Genomic DNA, 19,614 nt, shown 5'->3' on the forward strand with positions numbered 1-19,614 from the left:
AGCACAACATGCAGAATGGCCCTGGGGTGGGGAGGTGCTTGGCATGAGCAGTAGGAGACGGAGGAGCAGGACGTGGATGAGATTGGAGGTGGAAAGAAGGAGCGGATCATTTCGGTCCCCATAACCACAGTGGAAAGTCATTGCGGGCTTCCAGTAGGGCAACGATAGAATCCAATTCATAGTGTTTGAAAAGATCACTCTAGTGATGTGTAGATAATACTGTAGAGGAACAAGAGTAGAGCAGAGGGTCTGCAGGAAGCTCTGGGCATACTCCATGTATGAGATGTTGGGGGCTCTGACTAGGGCAAGAGAGAGAGGGAGAGACATGGATGGATGTGCAAATACTTTGGAGGGAGACTCACCCAGATTTGCTGATTGCTGGTGGATTGGATTTAGAGGGGAAGAAGAGGCAGGGATAAAGTCCCAGGTTTTTGGCTTGAGCAGCTGGGTAGAAGCTGTTGTCATTTATCGAGATGACGAATACTGGTTGTAGAGATATTAAAAATATGGCTGCAAATCGTTACCTTCCTGCCCCAAGAGGTGGGTTCTGTGTCGTCTCCCCTTGAATGTCATGATTGCGTGGGCCAATAATGTACAGAAGTGACTGTGATCCAAGGCCAGGCCATAAAAGACTAGGAAGTCTTCCTCTTCTTAGCTGGAGCATGTACTCTTGGGTCCCTGGGCTGTCACTATTCCGGTTACTATCGTTACAAAACAAGCTCTGCAGAATTTTCCTGATGTCTAGCAACCATTTATTACGCTCATGGATTTTGAAGACCAGTGAAGAATGCTCAGAATGCTCGTCTCCACTTGGCCACACTGGTGACTCGAAGGTGGGGGGGCTGGGCTGATCCGAAGGTTCTCTCGTAGGGCTGGCACCTGGGCTGGGAAGACTTGAACGGCTGGGGACTGCAGCAGCTGGAGGCCTTTGGACATCTCTAACTGTCTGTAGCATCTCTGCCTATTCTCTCCAGGCTTCAGGGTCACCAGGCTTGCATGTTTCAGCCCAGTACTGCAAGGCTGAGAGAATGAGCCAGGTGGAAACGGTACCACCTTTTCTAACCTAGCCCCAGATGTCACACTGCATCACTTCCATTCATTGGAAGCAAAGCACTAAGGCTAGTAGCCCATATCAAGGGGAGGGAATTATGTGCAGTTTATGCAGGAGGTATGGCTGTGGGAGGAGTTTGCCTACCTTAAGACCACCGTGCTGGAGAGGCCACGTCGGGACACTCCGTCAACAACAGCCCAGTGGAACCCAGCCTTCCAGAGATCCCCACACAGCCCGGGGATGCGAGTGGATCCCCCAGAAGAGCCCATCTGCCAACCGAACGTCACCTACTGACCACCATCGAAGCCACACGGAAGAGAAGAGTCACTCAGCTAAGTCGCGTGGGAACTCCTGAGCCATGAAATTATAAGGTCTGGTCAAAGGACAGCTGTTTTCACTATTGAGTTTGTGCGTAGTTTGGGACACAGCAGTGGATAACCGTAGCACTCGGGAGGAGAATCTATTTTTGGTCTCCGAGGATGGTGGGGGAGAGAGAATCAAGAGTCTCCTAGGAAACCTCAAGGAGGTGGTTAGAGGAGTCAGCCGGAGCCGAGGGAGAGGCTGCCAGGAGCCGTGGCATCGTCAGTGGACTGCGTCAGGGCAGCCGCCCTGGAGGCGCTGACTTAACAGACCCAAGAGACCATGCTTCCGGTTCCCCCGCCCCCTCTTCGCCGCGCATGCCCAGCACGTACTCAACCGCTCTGCGTGGACAGCGGGGAGTCCTGGGCCCGTGTGAACCAATTTTTGCCAGCTCGAGGGCATTCGGCAGAGCCTCTCCCCCCCCTTCCCTCTAAGGCTAAAGGAACCTTATAAATGAGGCCCAGTGTGAGGATGGCACCCCGCCCCACCTCAGGATGATCTTCACGAAGTAGAGAAGATGACTATTTACATGGTGAGTGTTATATTCAAGGTATTATGGGGTAATACCTTGGAAAGAACAATGTTCTAAAATAACTTGTAATTTCTAAACAATATCTAAAAACTCCAGGATTCAGGTGACCTCCCCAGCCCCCCACCTCTCCCCTTACATCAACAATCAGGAAGCCTGGGTTTGTTTATTTGTTTTTAACTCAAAACATCCAGAAAAAAAAAAAAAAAAACAACCCTTTTCTTCTTTTTGACTCCTGAATGGTATCCACATCCCTCCCTACTCTCTGTCAGAAGTTTTTTTTTTTTTTCTTCAGTTGTGATCGACAAATCTGAAAAAAATCCCCCTTGCACCAGAGACCCTGTTTAGGAATGAGAAGGAATGGAGGCCCTGCTGGGTCCTTCTGTCTGTGTTCTTGTCTTTCATGCAGTCAACCCAGAAGGAGAGGAAGGAAAATTAAAGATTGGGAAAGGCCACGAATGCAAAACAGCAAACAGACACGCTGAAATCAACACCAGGGTCACTGATGTTTCCAAGTTGGGTCCTCAATTGGTGAGGGAACACGGAGGGCACGGCTTTATTGAAATTTGGCCTCTGGGGAGTAACCTGCCACTGCCATCATCTGCCTTCACCCTTCACCACCAGACCCTCCCTCCCCGCTCCCCATGAAAGAATTTGTCTTACCCAAAAACAAGATAATAAGGCCATAATCGTTATTTTTCCAGAGGTAAGGAAAACATCTTAAATCTATTATTGGTATTTGGGGGGAAAGGGAGATTTGGCTGGGGCCTCGAAGAGTGGAGGAGGTGTATGCTAATTGCATGTTTTCAGTTCAGTTCTCCGGATCCTAAACACAGCCTGCTCCCTGGCGGAAACATCACAGAGGTCTATAGAGGCTGCTTTGAGGCTTTCAGAGGCTCGGAGAGAGCCCTTCGGAGCCCAGGTACGATGATCACTGACTTTCGTCCTGGCCCCACGGTAATGGAGCCACTCAGAGCCTTTCTTCTACCGAAGTGAGAGGTGGGGACGGCAGACAGCAGGACAAGGGCAGCCTAGCAGGCTGACGGGAAGCCACAGGAGGCTCTGACTGGTGCTGGACGAGCCAGATCTGAACCTCAGAGAGGGCTGCTCACAAATGAGCTCATCCCTAGCATGGTACCTTTCACCCAACGGCCACTGACTGTTTGGGCTGTTTTGAAGTAAGACAAATATATCTCCCAGCGGCTTGGAATAGAGGAGCTCATGGTACAAAGACCAGAGTGACAAAGCACAAAGTTGAAAGCTGCTCCTGCTGATTTGGCAAAAGGGAGGGTGGGGAGGTCCAGGGGAAAAGAAGACCCTGAGCTTTAAAGATGCTGTCAGGGAGTGTGACCTTCCTACACCACTGTTCACCAAGGCCGGGAGCTGGAGTTAGAAGCCACGTTGGAGGCAGGCGGGGCAAGGTGGCTGCAGGGCGAGTGCAAGTCTTCTCAGGGCTCCAGACGCTGGGGTCCCAACCTGCCTATCTCCCCTGGAGGTCTTTTACAAAAGACAACGTTGCCCCCCCCAGGCAAGCACTCTGCCCCATATTTCCAGGGCTCGGAAGGCATTTTATCCGCATCCTGCTACCCTTCAGACAGGTCAAGTGCCTGCAACCTCCTCACGCCCCCTCCCCACGTTCTCTTTAGATAATTACTATCCTATAGCACCAAGGTTGGCTTTGAAGCTTGAGCTTCCGATCTTGTTTGCACTGCCTTCATGTGCAAATGCCCTCAGGTCCTTCAGGAGACTAGGCTAGGCCATTTGCCCTCGGACCCTGCACTTTAGGTAAGTATGATCCCCTCTTTTTTTAAAACTTAGCCACTCATCTGTCAAATGAGGGATGGACTGGGTGACCCTCGAAGGGGTTCAGGACAGCCCCCACATGTGCCCATTTGGCATGCAAATTATTCTGAACTGAAGGCAATCAAGAGCCTGTGGACTCAAGAGAAGCTTTTGCCCTCCCTTAACTATGTAGAAGAATCTAAACTAGGGGTATGTGTGTGTGTGGGGGGGGTCTTTCCCAGAATGAGGGTTATTAGCAGAGATAAATGTTATCTGTGTGACCCCTCTCATCTCATTACCAAACATCTGCTCTTCTTCATGTCACCCATGAAGTGCATTCCTTTCCTTTGAAGTCCCAGACCACTGCCCCTTTTCCTTACTTCAGGATGACATACCTACCTCATGTTGCCTAATTTCCGTGTCTGTGTGGATTGCCAGTACTTACGCTATTAAATTTTATTTTCTCCTGTTAAAGTTTGTCTCCTGTCAATTTGATTCTTAGTCCAGGTAGAAGGACCCTTGAGGGGACAGGAATTCTTGTTCCCAATACCCTCTGGTGCCTTGCATCCCCCATACCCCAGGGAGAGCCCATCTGGGCACCACCGTCAGAAACTGGATATTGGGCTGATGGCTCCCAGCCTATGTGGCTCTTCTGATGCCAGTAGGGTTAGTGTGAAGCAAATTAAACTGATTCTTCTAGAAGGGCTCAGAGCAAATGAAGGCACGTTGTAGAGGAGATGGGAAGTCATCCCTCAGGAGCCAAAGGCTCCAGACACAGAGAGAGCCGGATCTGTATGAGTTTCCCCTCATTGCTAGAGCAAATTACCACAGATTTAGGGGCTTAAAATAACACTTATCATCTTCTAGTTCTGGAGGGCCCGAGGTCTCACAGGGGTCTCGCTGGGCTGAGATCAAGGCATTGGCAGGCCGCCTTCCTTCTCGAGGCTCAGGGGAGAGTCGTGTCCTTGCCTCTCCGGTTGCTGCTGCCTTTCTTGCTTCCGTTGGCTTGCAGCTTCTTCTTCACATTCAAAGCCAGCAGCGTAGCCTCACCCAGTCTCCTTCTGACTCTGACCATCCCTCCTGGGCCTCCCTCTCTGACTCTCCGGGACCCTTGGTATTGCATGGAGCCCACCCAGATAATTCAGGATACTCTCCTTCTTTGAAGGTATGCTGGTTAGCAACCTTAACTATCTGCAATCTTAATTCCCCTTGCTGAGTAATGTGTCCATTCACAGATTCTGGGAGATTTGGACATCAACATGTTTGAGAGGCCAGTATTATTTATTTATTTATTTATTTATTTGAGAGAGAGAGAAAGAGAGAGAGAGGTGGGGGGAGGGGCAGAGTGAGAGGGAAAGAGCATCTCAAGCAGACTCCCCACTGAGCACAGAGCCCAACACAGGGCTCCATCCCAGGACCCTGAGATCATGACATGAGCCAACATCAAGAGTTGGACACTTAATGACTGAGCCACCCAGGTGCCCTAAAAGGCCATTATTTCACCAATTATGAGATCTATACTATGGCTCTTAGACAAGACAAGAAAAGGCCCAGGCCTGTGGCCTCCTCTGTGGCCACTGACTCCATAAGTGGGATGACGTCTCCTGCTATTATTAGCTCCATATCTCCTCCCTTGCCCGTCATGGAGCCCCGAAGAGTTTAACTACTTGTTGAATAGCTGTTCTGTTTCTTACACTGTAACTTCTGTGAGGCAGGAAACAGTGTCTACTTTCTTAATCTGCCACACCCTAAACAGTATATTAGTCAGCATTTCCTGTCAACAAACACCTCCCCACCACCAAACCTCAGTGAGTTACAATGTTTTATTCAGTGCTGCAGACTGAATTCAGGCCTGTTCCACCCGTTTTCATGTTCAAGCACCCAGGCGATGGTGAGGATGTGTAATTCTCTTACAGGGAAAAAGCAAATAATAGAGAATAATAGTACATTCTATCCTACCTGGGATCTATCAAAAGTATTACTTACCGAATAGATGAGCTACATCGGTAAAAAAAAAAAAAAAAAAAAAAAAAAGGCAAGAATCAAGAATGACTAGGAAGTTCCTGTATATTACCACCTCTTTTAATCTTTATAACAAGTTTGTCAGAAGGTCTTATAATTTCTATCTTCAGATGAAGCATCTATTGGTTGAGAACCTCCTCAGGAGCTTTGTGAGTGTGATCTGAAACTGGCCGCCATATGTAGAGGACAGGGAGAGACAGAAGAAAGACATGGGCCATTCTAGTTGGGGAGGCAGTGGGTCGAATAAGCAAGAGAACTTACTTACGAGGTTTGTCTAGGGCACCGCAAGGTGAGTAGATCTCTGCATCTGCTGGCCAAATCTTAAAAGCTTATATAGAGGCTTGGGTTGTCACATAGACCATCCAGAAGGTCTCCACACCGCATCACTATCTCAAGGCCGTGTCCTTGGGGCAGCTTCTGGGAGTGGGGGAAACAGGTGGAATGTACATTCCAAGGACAGGGGAAGGGGTGAAGAGCCTCCCATTGTTGGGGTCCAACTTACAGGTCAACTGGTGGACATGTGCTTTTAGTGATCTCCCCCAACAGCACCTTTGTGCTGGAGTAAGAATTAAATCTGGTTCTCTCTGGTCCTATCGCCCTGCCCTTCATCTGACCTATTTCCCTTGAATAATTATTTGGAGAATAGGGCATGCTAAAATGTCATCCTAAAGGATTGACATTTAGTATATGAGCATAAATTATTATTAGTGGGGGAAGTTTGACTAATATGAATATGTACTGTGAAAACAATAAGGATCTGATATATAGAAGCTTTCACGTCCTGTCTTACAAACATGAAGCTGTGTTTGTAGCAGGAGCTTGAATCCAGCTTTCTCATCCGTTCAGATCCTTTTCACTCTGTCTCTCTGGGCCAAAGCTTCTTTTCCCTATAGCAACATGGATTAGTTGACAGGTAACTGGTGAAAATTGCATTTGCTTTTTACTGTCTACCAGGATATGAGAGTCAACGATGCAGTAATCCAATTGTCGGGTGCCAATTTCATTTGAAATAATTGCTGATAAAATCGAAAAGAAAACTTCAGCAAATCTGAAAACAGATTATGGCAGAACTCAGTGGCACAATGGGCTGATATTAAATATTGTTTCAGTACTTAGGATCAGACTTCATATTGAATCTAGATGAACACTGGGTCACGGGATTTGGATAAAAGCCAGGCAGAGTCAAGCTTCCCATCATTCATGGTACTTGGATTCTGAGTGGGGCCCGATTTCCTAAAGCCACTGCCCTCACCTGAGTCCACAGTGATGACGGATTTGAATTCGAGAATAGCATTGTCTGAAATTAGAGTAATCCTACCGAATATTCCTCCTATATACCCATGCCATCCCACATAAGCCTCACATCCCAGGAAGGGGGTATTTCTTCCCTAATATAACAGAGGAAGAATTTGATTCTGGCCCAACTTCACACAGATAGCGAGGGACAGAGCGAGGATTGAAACCTAGGTGGTTTGTCCAAGGGCTGTGATCATCCCACTGGACCACATTGCCTCTTAATCTGTCTGGAACTGTGGTAGCCATATCATATAATTGAGGGTCGAAATCTACCTTGGATAATCCTATTTAGCTTTCTATGCTGATTAGTTTAATTATATTACTGCCACAGTCCACTTCATAAATGCTGCGCAGAAAAAGCTGAATGTAATTAAAATAACCACCTATTCAAACAGATGTGCATCTGCAAAGCTGAGCGCAAATTGAATTTTTAAGCAACATATTGTGTTTTATATGCAAAAACATCTCCATTAATTTGTTCATTCAACAAACATTTATTAGTGCCTTGATGCCGGCAGGCACTATAATAGATCCTGGAAACACAGAGATGAATGTGACCCAGCATCTGTTTCGAGAAGCAGAGACCCCAGTGAGGAGTGACAGACCAAGGAAATCAAGTAAGATGAGGCTCTCCCTCTGCCTAGACCATCCCTCTTCTGCGGGTTCCCATCTCGGAGCCACCCGCAGCTCTCTCCCCGTCTCTGTCATTATCCCATCAGGCTGCACTGTCCCGGGATGGTGCTGTGTTCTCTTCCCCACTGCAAGGGTCCAGACCGACTGTGCATTAGAACTGGCTTCTCTCCTCGTGTAACTCACGTGTCAGCCAAGGTCTCCTGCCCCTGACACACACAGATACAGTAGTGTCAGCCACATTCTGATCCTTCCCCAGCCCATGGAGATCCCACACTTGCCTGTGTGATTTCTGCGAAGTCCAAGAGCCTCCCTTCTGTGGGGCTTCTTCAGCCTTTGAGGTCTCTTGCTGTGTGTGCTGTTTCTGTCCTATGCCATGCTGAGCCCAACGTGACAGCAGGCTCCTTCCCCGTTTCTGTGAGGCACCCACACCCACACGCATGCATGCTCCTCTCACAATAGGCATTTATGAGTTTGATAAACCTTAATGAAGATTTGGCAGCTGCAGGAAGGGGTGGGCTCACACATCACATGGCTTCCTGCAGACTAAGGTCAACACACAGAGGGAGCTCCCCATCCCCTTCTCTTCCCATCCTCAGGCTCAGGTTCAAGTTCAGTTTAGAAACGTCTCCCAAACAGCGGCCACCCCCTTGGTCTCGGCGTTCCCGTAGTGCTGCCTGCCCTCAGGAGAACAGACCAGGGAAGAACCCTAGAGGCCCAGCAGGTGGATGGGTTAGCGGCTGCATGGGCAGGGAATTCCAGAGTCCCATGCACCCCAAACCTAGTCTGGCAGGGGCTGCGGAGGATCCCAGTGGGGTGTGGCCCAGACCTCTCTGGTCTAGGGCGGTACTGTTGCTATCATTGTCTTGTCTCCATCCTTATGGGTGAGGAAACTCATGGCACAGATTAAGTAACTCACCCAAGGTCAAAGGGCTAAAAAGAGGCAGAGGCAGGATTGGAACTCAGGCAGCGTGGCTCCTAAGATTCTTAGCCATTATGCTGTATTGACTCCCAAAGACAGAGTCCCTTGCCTCCTGAAGCTCAGGGCTCAAGATAATCATGTGTGTGTGTGTGTGTGTGTGTGTGTGTGTGTGTGTGTGTGTGTGTGTGTGTGTGTTAAGTAATTACTGTTCTGAGTTCTGCGGGCGCCATACACGAGGAGAGATAAAAGCCCAAGGACTGGGGTTGCCCAGAGGAAATACTCCCTGATCTGACTGCCCTTGGGGGAGACAGGCTGGACAGGAGGAGATCAGAGAATGCTTCCCTGGGGACATGACGTGGAGCCTGAGCTCTGGGTGATGAAGAATAACACATGCAAAGGCTCAGAGGCATGAGAGCATAATGCTGTTTTCCGAGAATATAATAAAAACCATTATTTATGTTTATTGAGCTAATTACAATTCAGCCTTCACTACAGCCTGTCAAGCAGGTGCTGCTGCTAACCCCAGACTGAGGAAAGATGAAACCAAAGCTGAGGGTCAGAGCTGTCAGACCAGCTAGTAATAGGATCACCCTAGGTCATCCAGCTAGTGAAGGGAGCAGCTCTGTTTGTAACTACTTCGCAGTGCTACCTCCAATGAGCCGAGAAATGTTTGTAGAACTGGGTTAGTTGACTGAGGGGGAAGCAACAGCTAGGGACCCACCCACTAAGGAAGACCCCTCCCAAACGTGCCCCCCCCAGATCCCTCTTAAGGGCAGTCTTCTGGCTCAGGACCAGGCCACCCACCAAAGTGGGGAATGTCTTTGAAATGTCAACTTTGATCTGAACAATTCAAAGTTTGCACTCTAGACCAAGGTATCTCGCTGTTTTTTTTGTTTTTTTTTAAGTTAATAATATTGTTAGATTGGTTACTATTAAACACAATCCTACCCAGGCAGGACATCTGTGTTTTGCTGTGTCCTTCCCAGCACACTGTTGAGTACCCCAGTTGGGAGCACCAGTATGAGTGATGGAGGCCACTGAGGGTATGGGGCTGCTTGATCAGATTTCCCTTCTAATTAACTCTTTTTTTTTTTTTTTTGTCTTGGGTTATCTACACTGATCACATTAGCATACTTCCTTTGCTTTGAGGGGTGTATGCTGACTGGACGCCACTGGCAGAAACTCTTTTATTCTTTAGCCCTGTATGAGCCACCCTAATGATCTGTGTGGGATGAACATTTCAGAATCAAGCTTTTGTTGGAGCTCCTTGTATTTGTTTCGATCTATCCCTTATCACTTTACCAACAGATGGGAAAGAAGCCTAAGGCAGCTGGACTGGGCGCCTAGGAGCCTGAGTCCCCTCCTGTCTCCTGATGCGCCTGGTACCTGAAACTCCAGGCCACGTCCCCCGTGCCTTATTTTGATCCGCTGCCTTCACCTGGAGGCTGAGATGTTTTCACTTGAAAACTTGGCTCTCCAGGGACACCTGGGTGGCTCAGTCAGTTAAGTATCTACCTTCGGCTCAGGTCCTGATCCCGGAGTTCTGGTATCAAGCCCCACATCAGACTCCCTGCTCGGCGGGGAGTCTCCTTCTCCCGCCTGTGTCTTAGCACCCATTCTGTCCCCTTGGTTCCTATGCAAGGACACCTGCCTGCTTTCTTTGATCCTTCCAGGAAGAGCATCCGGGGCAAATGGCTTCAAAGATGGCCCCCGTCCATTCCTCCCCTCCCTGTATGTGCACGCAGCTTCCCACATCAAGAGGTGCAGTTTACCGCCCATCTTCCTGAATCTGCTTGGCCTGAGTGACTTGTTTGGGTAATAGGATGCAGCACAAGTGACATTCTGGAACTTCTGTGGCTAGATTCTAAGAAGTCTTTAAGCTCCACTTGGAGCTCTTTAGGAGGCTCATTCTTGGCACGCTCACTGTTGAAATGAGCCACTCTGATGGAGAGGCTGAAGCCAAGTGGAGAAGGCACGTGTCAATGCTCCACTCGTCAGCCCCAGATGAGATGCCGGCGAACAACCGCCATCAACTGACAGTCCCGTGAGTGAGCCGTCCTGGACGTCCAGCCTTCAGGGGCCTTCCGCCCCAGCTGACATCTGACTATGCCCACAGGAGAGACCCCTAGCCAGACCTGTACAGCAGAGCCTGGCCCATCCACAGAGTCACGAAATAAAATGATAAGTTTGGGGTCGTTTTCTATATAGCAAAGCTCCTGGAACAGTGTTGTAGCCAGCCACCTTGTCCGAGGCAGCTAGACTAAAGTTCACGTGTTATCTGACGCTACTCACGCAATCCCAGGCAGAGGGGTTGGAAAGGAACTAGGTCTTGTGTTAGTGCAATTGTTTTTCATGCAGTCCTTCCACAGGGCTGGGGGACATCTGGGGCATCTGGGGGGCCAGGCTGCACACTGCAGTAGTGTAGTAACTCAGGAAAATGCTTATAGATCCATCGAGTGTGAAAAAGCAACAAAGATTGTGTGCATACAGCCTGATGTCCAAGACATGATGAAGGGCGGGGTACTGTGATACGCCCCGTCCTCTTTCAAGGAGGAGGCCATAATAGTTGGAGTGGTCAGATTCCAGGTTGCTGATTTATTGCACCCTAAAGGTCAGGACATGGGTGTCACCCTCTCCCCCACTCCCTTTCTTACTGATTGGGATTCTGTGGCCCTCTCCTCTCCTACACCCACAGCAGAAGTACTAAGAGGCTCTCTTTCTTTGACTTCTAGGTACTGGTCAAAGAGCGATAAGACTGGAAATCTGGCTTGGGGATGAGGTGGTAGAAGACCTCTTAGGCCCCCACTTGAGGCCACTGGCCTAGCTCTGCTTTCCAGAGTGCTCCTTTGGGGGTTGGTGTCCATGTCAGCTGGCAATAAAATATTATGCTAATTTCTGCCTTACACTGTTTCTTATGTACATATCTTCCTATAGCCCTCACTGGGAACGAAGCCTATGGCTGGCCTGGATTCAGATGTCCCTGCATTCCTTGGCCATTATATCATCTTGATGCCACTGAATAACACCCAAATCCAACCTTTATTCCTTTATTCAACATATGTTTATTGAGCACCTACTATGTGACTGGCACTGGGAATAATACATCAGAGAACCAAAAAGATTGCTGACCTCATTCTGGAGGGGGAGGAAAGGCACTCAAGGGCAAAACCAAAACGTAAACCATATACCATAGGGTGAAAACTGCTGGCAGGTGTGAATGACTTCTGCCGATGCAAATGCCAGGGGGCAGGAGAGTGCCGACTCCAGAGATCATGGCTGCCTGCAGCGAGCTGGGGTGAGAGCCGCCAGAGCAGTCTGGAGACCCACAGCAACCCACCTATAGTCCAGAGACGGGTCGTGAGAAGTGGTCCGTTCTGGATTTATTTAGAAAGTAAAAGGAACTTGAGTTTTTCTTGGCTTGGGTGTGGCATAGGAGAGAAAAAGCCTTTTAGCCTTGCAACAGGCTGAAATGAAATGAAATGCGGAAAATCGCAGGAGGTACAGTTTTGGAAGGCAATTCCCTTGAGCCTCTTAATAAATATGGTAATAATTATTTACATGAGTACTGTTTGGAATTGGAACTGGGCTCTGCCCCTTACTAATGGAAGAAGCACAATTGAATCATTTCACCCCTTGACCCTCAGTTTCCTCATCTGTACAATGGGAATCATAGCAACCACCTTACAGGTTTGGAATATGGATCTGCCATAATGGGGTTAAGTACCTTGCATGGTGCCTGACGCATAGCAGGTGCTCGATTGATGTTAGCTGAATGTGTGCTTGAATGGGTGATACTGGTGCACAGGGTTAGTAGCAAAGCCCAGAATTATGTATACTACATGTTCACTCATTTCTTTTTTTTTTTTAGTATGCATTCAAAAACATAGGGGATTTGTAGTAAGCTTTGATTCCTAGTTCATCCAATATTCCACCCAAAGGTGCATCACTTTGATGGTAGATTTTAAACCTATAAGGAAATGGGAAGCTGGTTGGTGAATTTCTTGCCCTGTCTCATTTGGCAACAAGGCCATGAAGACAAGGCAATTTGTTCTTATTTCTTCTCCAGTGCTCCAGACAGACAAGGCAGGTATTTGGAATAAACTGTTTAAACTCCTCTTTCCATTTGCATCCAAGGGAGTTTGCAGCTGGCCCAGTTTGTTACTGAGTAATGAGACGGATTAAATGATCTATTCAAACATAATAGTTACTTCCTTGTTGGCTAGAGCCCCGCCTTAGCTTTTTCTTGTATCTTACATAGCAGCAAACCTGTGCAGGTAGAACAGGTGCTTAACACATAAGCTGGTAGAATTTTGATTATTCAGCAAACATGTGTTAAAGAACAGCACCAAGCCTCAAGTCATGGCTTACAACGCCACCTTCCAGGTGGTGGAAGTGATGATGCTGTCGCTGATTGTGAACATGAAGTGGGCACCTACTGTGTGTCAGACCCCACAGGAGACCTGATGAGCTTACCACTGATCTGCCCAGCAATCCAATGGAGTATGATTATCCCTATTTTAAGATGAAGACCCTGAGGCCATGGGAGCAAGATGATTTGTCCAAGGTCCCACCACTGCTATGAAGAAAAGTTTGGATTTGAACCCGTGTCTGCCCAGGACTTTTTATCACACCATGAAAAGGAAAGCCTATTCCCACTTGAATAAATATTTCTCCATCAGCTACCTGAGCACAGTGGAACCAGATTCAAATTCCATGATTCTCAGCCAGCAAGTCTAGATTTAACTCAGCTCAATTGGCTTCACTGTTTGAGCAGCCAGAGGGCATCAGGTGCTGTTCTCTGCACTGTGCCGAGTGAGGAAGACCTCCCCTCCCCACCGTGGCTGTACTGTTGTCTAGATGAGTGGGGACCCTAGAGTCGTCCTGAGTCTGTGGGTGCTTTGTTGGCTCCATGCAAGGCTGCCAGCAGTGCCCCAGGCTCCACATCACCAGAATGTTGGGATGTTTTGATATTTGGGGGATATGGAGACGGGGTGGAAAAATGAGAGGATCAAAGAAAGGGAAGAAGGGAGGAAAATGTGAGTTACCTCTACCAGGAAATTTCTGCTCAATTTAAAACAAAGCCTTAGAAAGAATGGAACCAGCATGGTGAAATCTCAGAGAACAGTTAGTGGAGAGGTGGAGAAGACAGTATTTGGGGATTTGAGACATATTCCAGAGACAACTAAACTTCTCTAATGAGGACTCTGCCTATTTTAAGAATTTCTTTGCAATCAAGCATTATAGAGGGAAAAAAGAGGGGTCAGGTGCATTATGGGAAAAGCACTTGGTATTAGAAAAATAATGGTGTTGATATCTTTTCAACAGATCTTTAAGTATAATTTGTCCCTTTGCTTAATTAATTGCAGATTGAAGAGAACTTATTCTGTGATGAGACTTTGTTCTATTGACACTACCACCTGATGAAATATAGATTATTTTAGACTACTTCAGAAAATGTCTGGCGTATAGATTCTGATTACACAGACATTAAAATAAGCGTGGATGATCGGGCTGTATCTTTCCTTCCCCCAAATTTCACCTATTTCAACAATGGATCTTTGATCAATTGTTTTGTGTCTGTACCTGTTAGCACAAAATTCCATTTCAGAGTAAAATTATGTTGTGTGAGAAAAAAGCAGTTTTTAGATATTATGAGAAAACATTTAAAAAAGGAGCATGGGTACAAAAATAATTCCCCCAATGGAATCACCATGATTGGTTTTCATCAATGATTCATAATGAGATCAGAAAAAAAGGGAAATATTCAAAGGCATCTATTTGAGTGGATTTAATCAAATAAGATCACAGACTGCTGGAGGTAGAAAGATCTCAGAAATAACCTAGCCTTATGCTGTGCTTGTGAAGATGAACCAATTAAGCAAGGCTGTGACTAGTGGGGAAATCTTGGGCTTTGGGAAGAGAAGATCTTTGTCTACCTCATCTCTGTCCCTGGCCTTCTCTAAGAATCGAAATGCTCAGGCCTCCATCTCCCCAACTGTAGAATGTGGACACAGGCCAAAGTGATCCTCCTCTAGCTGCCACTTCCCTGACCACCTGATTTCAGTGGGTCACCCATTGTTCTTCATTCAGAGCACTTATCACATGTGTAATTTCCATCTTGGTGTGTGAGCTTATTGGTGTAAGATGTGTATTCCCCAGACGAGGAGTAGAGACCATAGCTCCCTGAGGCTGAGGCCATGCCCCTCGTGCTCCGCGGTGCCCAGCAGAGGGACCCAATGATTTGCTGAACGGATGAATGAATAAAGGTCTGAAACATACTCTGATCATCGTGGAGGTAGACACTATCACCTGAATTTCACGAATATCAGTTATAGGAGAAAAAACAAAAACAAGATTTGGGCTCATACGGATTTCAGTTTTATTAAAATGGATGTAGATTTCATTTTTTTTAATTATTGGCTTTCTAGACCTGACATGTAACAAACTGTTAAGTAATTTAACACACTTTCAAACTTTTAGCTGATAAAACCCAGAAATTTGATGCTTCTCATGAGTACAGGAAATGAATGCCCTGTATTTGAAGCTTTCCCCACCTCCACTTCCTTAAAATTATCTAGATAATAGCTATAGGCATTTTTTTTTAACCTAAATGCGAAAACTAATTACCCACAAGCAGTTTCCCTGAAACTACCACTTCTCAGAACACATCTGTCCAGTATAATGTGTCGGATATAATGTATGCAGATGGCTTACACGGCGCATGTTAAACCCAATTTTGTTTAACTGATTATGTGGAAAGACTTGCCACAAACTCATGGCGACAACAATGATGGGTCATTTGTTCATCTACCCACCTAACATTTATTGAGCACCTGTTGTCCCTGGGCTCCGAGAAAACACAGCCTGGTGGGGGCAATGGATGAGTGTTTAGAGGAGGCCACCATACACTTGGAGGAAGAAGCCCAAGCTCTGGGAGCCCGGAGGAGGGGCGCCTCGACTAAGATGGGCACGCTGTCAAGGAGAGCTCCCCAGCATGAATGGGAGGGTCTGAGGAGGAGGGGGAGGAGCCTGTGGTGAGGGCTGGGGAGCAGGAAAAGCGATCCTTGGGAATATAGGACAAGAGCAGGAGAACGCAGCTGTCCCAGATGCTGGAGCACAAGCGTGAAACAGATAAGTTGTCATGCAGCCCATTCTCCAGGGTGCTTCGGACAGGTAGACGATTTCATCATCGGATGGACGCTTTGACAGGGGAGGTCAGAGTGGGCTCGGAAATGTGATGAGAAGTAATGGCTTATGGAGACCGGAGCTCAAACGATCAATTATTATATGGGCCACAGAAGGCCTACCCTGGGCCTGGCAAGACCAGGTGTGAACACACACAATGATGATTCTCAGGGAGAAAGACTTTCACCATTTCGTTCAATGCCTCCAGTGGCTTAGAAGCTGAATGAGCTCTGGCTTCACTTTCTTTATCTATGAAATGGTCATGACAGTAGCCTTCGGTAGATACTGCCCGAAACACTAATTCCAACAATGCCCCCCAACCCAATCCTAACAGCCTAACGTTGTGGCCTCTTCACACCTCCCTTCTCAGAAATGAGTCCTAACTCTTATTTCAGAGAATGTGGCTTCCTCAGAAAAGGTGCTGTTATAACTGAGTGATTATTCAGCACTACTTCCAGCTATGAAGAAATAGTGCCTTTCGCTCCTCCAGAATCATGGAGATCAATCTTCTCTCCTTGCTCTGCCTCCCCTCTCGTCCAGTGTTGTCAGGACTTTGCGATTGAGCAGGTCCCCAGACTTCTGCAGGAGACCACAGGAGATGCAGGCAAAGAAGAGAGGGAGGCAAGCACAATTTCAGCTCTTTGGAGAGGTAAATCTGTCACACACAAACAAGAAGACATCTCCAACTAAACATGGCCAAGGCCCTGATTTTTCCAGCTCAGTTCAGATCACCATAGCCCCGAGCAAACTAGAACCTTCCTGAAACAGGGGAACACTAATCAAGAGTAGGATTCAGCCTGACAAACGGAGGGAGCCTAAGAACTCAAGAGAACACCCCCTCTCCCTGCCGGCCCCCGGAAGTCGGTGCACGGGGCAGGAGCACGGAAAACAGCCTGAAGACACTCTGGACAGCCTACCGCTGGACAAACCTAGGCAAGCTGCCACATCCTCAGGGCCCCTCTCCCTGTAAGATGGGGAGAAAGCATAGAATCCTCTTTACTGAGACATCTTGAGGAGTAAGGAGAGAATTCATGAAAAAGGCCTGAGTTAGAATTGGTGTTCCAGCCATGTGTTAGCTATTGCAATGGTCTGGGCTTCGACAGAGTGATGAAGGGGGCAAGACCCAGGGTCTAGAGTTAGATTGACATGGCTTCCAAGCCTGACTTACTGGTTATGCAAATGGTCCCAAGAAGGCAATCGTTAATTTTGGAGGATGCTTGGCATGGGGAGCAGATGCAACCCAGCATTTATTAAATGCCTACCATGTGTAAGGCTCGCTGCTTGGTGATTTACATGAGTTCTGTTACTTAAATTCTACCACACTGACATAATTTCCTTCATTACTATTACCTTCATGATGTTGTCATTAAAACTGAGTCTCAAAGAGGCAATGGGGCTCGCCTGAGGACACACCCTGAGGTGCTAAAGAGAAGACATTTGAACCAGATCTGTGTGCCTAGCACACCCATACTTGCTCTGCTACATCCCAGACCCGAGTCCTCTGGCTCCATGATTCTCACAGCTGGCTCCTTCATGTCTTAACCATAACCTCTGTAGAGGGGCCTTCCCTGATTATTCCACCTACATAAGTTTCCCCTGTCATTCTTCCTCAGGGCCCCAACTCCCTTCCTTCAGAGAACTGGTACAGTCGGCAGTCCTACATGTCTTCCTTCACGTAACAATAATAACACAATACTGTTATTTATTGAAGACATTATCCTGATACTATCCTAAGCACTTTTCTTGCACTATGTCATTATAGCTCCCATCAACCTTATGAAGTCAGCAATTGACATATGCTACCTTATTTCATTGCATAACGTGCTGTGAGGGTGACATCCGTATTTTCAGTTTATAGGTAAACTGGAACTGGGACACAGGGAGGTTAAGTGACTTACTTAAGGTCATAAAGCCAGGAAGTAGCATGTCTGTCTCCTGCACCAGACTCTCCACTTTGTGAGGGCAGGGTCCCTGTTCCAAAGCCTGAAGCAGTAACTGACACATGATTATACACACTCCGTAAACGCTGATCGATAAAGAGATGAACACTAAGGAAAAGGAGCACAGAAGCATTATGAACTGGTGAGAAGATGTGCCCTTTGTTCTCAGAAACACCTGTTCTATCTCTGGCCACACTGATTTACCTAGTGCTTGTCGAGTGTCCAGGCACTGGCTGGGCTGTGATGGGCTGGGGAGCGATGTGTGCGCATGTGTGTATGTGTGCATGTGATGCTCTGATGGATTGAGGCTATGGGAGGTTGGTTGAATCTGTCTTAGTTCTCCCCCAGGATGTTCTGGTGGACCAGTGAACCGTACTTCTTTTGCAGCCCCCACTGGGAGAGGCCAGCCACAGAAGAGCTTTGGGCTTTGAGCGCAAAGAAGGGAGAGGGAATGAAGGAACGTGGGTCAACAGTCAGATCCAGAGGGGAGGATGGCACACAGGTTAACAGAGTCAGAGTCGGATGGATGCTTGGAGCAAAAGGAAACCGTTGTAGGTTATGGAGCATCCATTCAATGAATTCACGGTACATTCCCCCAAACCCACAGATCATTGTGACTGGAGAGGGAAGAGACTTGAAAAGTAGGCAGGGCCAAATCATGCAGGCCTTTCTTGGCTAAATAAAGGGTTTTAGTCTTCATCAGAACAAACAGCAATGGAGACCACTGCCAGGTTTTCGGAGAAGGAAATGACCAGACTTGCACTGATAAAGATCAGCCTGGGTGCAACACAGATGAGGGACACATTCAAGGCCAGAGGGCAGGAGGCTTCTACGGAGAAGGCAGAGCAGGGAGAGAGAAGTGGGGGGATTTGGGGATATTTGGGAGAGGAAATCAACAGGAACTGCTAACAGAGTCACTGCGGGGCTGAAGGAGAGGGCAGTGGCTTCCAGGTTTCTGGAATGACGGAGAGGACCCGCAATGAGAGAGAACACTGGAAGAGAACAAGATTTGGGGGGCTGGGGAAGAAGAGTACAATAAATTTTTAAAGGATAGGTAACTATTTTATGAAAGGCAAAGAAGCAAATGCAAAATAAGACCACATTAATCTTTTAATCAGAGGCTCGTTTGTTATAAGGGTTCTTAGGCTAATTTGAGGGACCTGTTATAAGAGCCAACTTGACGTCTTGCAGAAACTATTCAGTGACTTAACTGCTCTGCACACAGCCTCAGATCCTCAGCCAATTTTAAAGATCTGCTTGGAAGCAACTTCTCCGGCGTTAAGCACCTACTTGGCCCTTACTTGAAGTAAATTGTCCTCATGCCATTAAAACCTGATGCCTTCTTCAGTGGAGGTGGCATAATTTCTTTAGAGTGTAATGTTCTATTCCATTCTGTATTTCAGGAAATCTAGAAAATAAATCATTAGTGAAAGAAATAATTTCTTTAGATTTTTTTCTTTATCCACTTTACGGAGGAGCCTGTTTGATTTGACGAGAAGCCGAATTTTCTATCAAGGGGACATGCACTTACTGTAACAATTACCATTCACCAAGCCCCCAATTTATGTGCTGGGGAATTTTTTTTAAAGATTTTATTTATTTTTTGACAGAGACAGAGACAGCGAGAGCGGGAACACAAGCAGGGGGAGTGGGAGAGGGAGAAGCAGGCTTCCCGCTGAGCAAGGAGCCCGATGCGGGGCTCCATCCCAGGACCCTGGGATCATGACCTGTGCCGAAGGCAGATGCTTAACGACTGAGCCACCCAGGTGCCCTTATGTGCTGGGGAATTTATGAACATAATATTAGTTAATTAACCTTAGTATTTCTGTAAGGTAGACACCTACAGTTAAGGAAACTGAGGCTTAGAGAAGTTAAGTCCGTGGTCTTGAGTTTTTGG

General features: G+C 47.3%; 2 long non-coding RNA genes across 7 annotated transcripts in view; one reads left to right on the plus strand and one right to left on the minus strand.

Annotated features, from left to right (window-relative positions):
* The window catches only part of LOC113938965, a 38,483-nt gene extending 37,149 nt beyond the window's left edge, over window positions 1-1,334 (minus strand). For all 3 annotated transcript variants that reach the window (XR_003525083.1, XR_003525076.1, XR_003525091.1), the window contains exon 1: window positions 1,196-1,334. This is a non-coding gene — a long non-coding RNA (uncharacterized LOC113938965). The remainder of the gene's footprint in view (window positions 1-1,195) is intronic.
* Window positions 1,246-11,475, plus strand: LOC113938841. 4 transcript variants are annotated; one of them, XR_003525053.2, is made up of 5 exons: window positions 1,808-1,943; window positions 2,350-2,646; window positions 2,751-2,862; window positions 7,542-7,657; window positions 11,325-11,475. It is a non-coding gene; the product is annotated as an uncharacterized LOC113938841 (long non-coding RNA). The 4 variants fall into 4 exon arrangements; XR_003525060.2 differs by lacking the exon at window positions 11,325-11,475 and adding an exon at window positions 9,901-10,242; XR_004820002.1 differs by lacking the exon at window positions 11,325-11,475 and adding an exon at window positions 9,901-10,242 and having other exon boundaries at window positions 7,559-7,657.
* Window positions 11,476-19,614: the final 8,139 nt, after the last annotated feature.

Source organism: Zalophus californianus, chromosome 4, assembly GCF_009762305.2.
Source record: "Zalophus californianus isolate mZalCal1 chromosome 4, mZalCal1.pri.v2, whole genome shotgun sequence".
NCBI lineage: Eukaryota > Metazoa > Chordata > Mammalia > Carnivora > Otariidae > Zalophus > Zalophus californianus.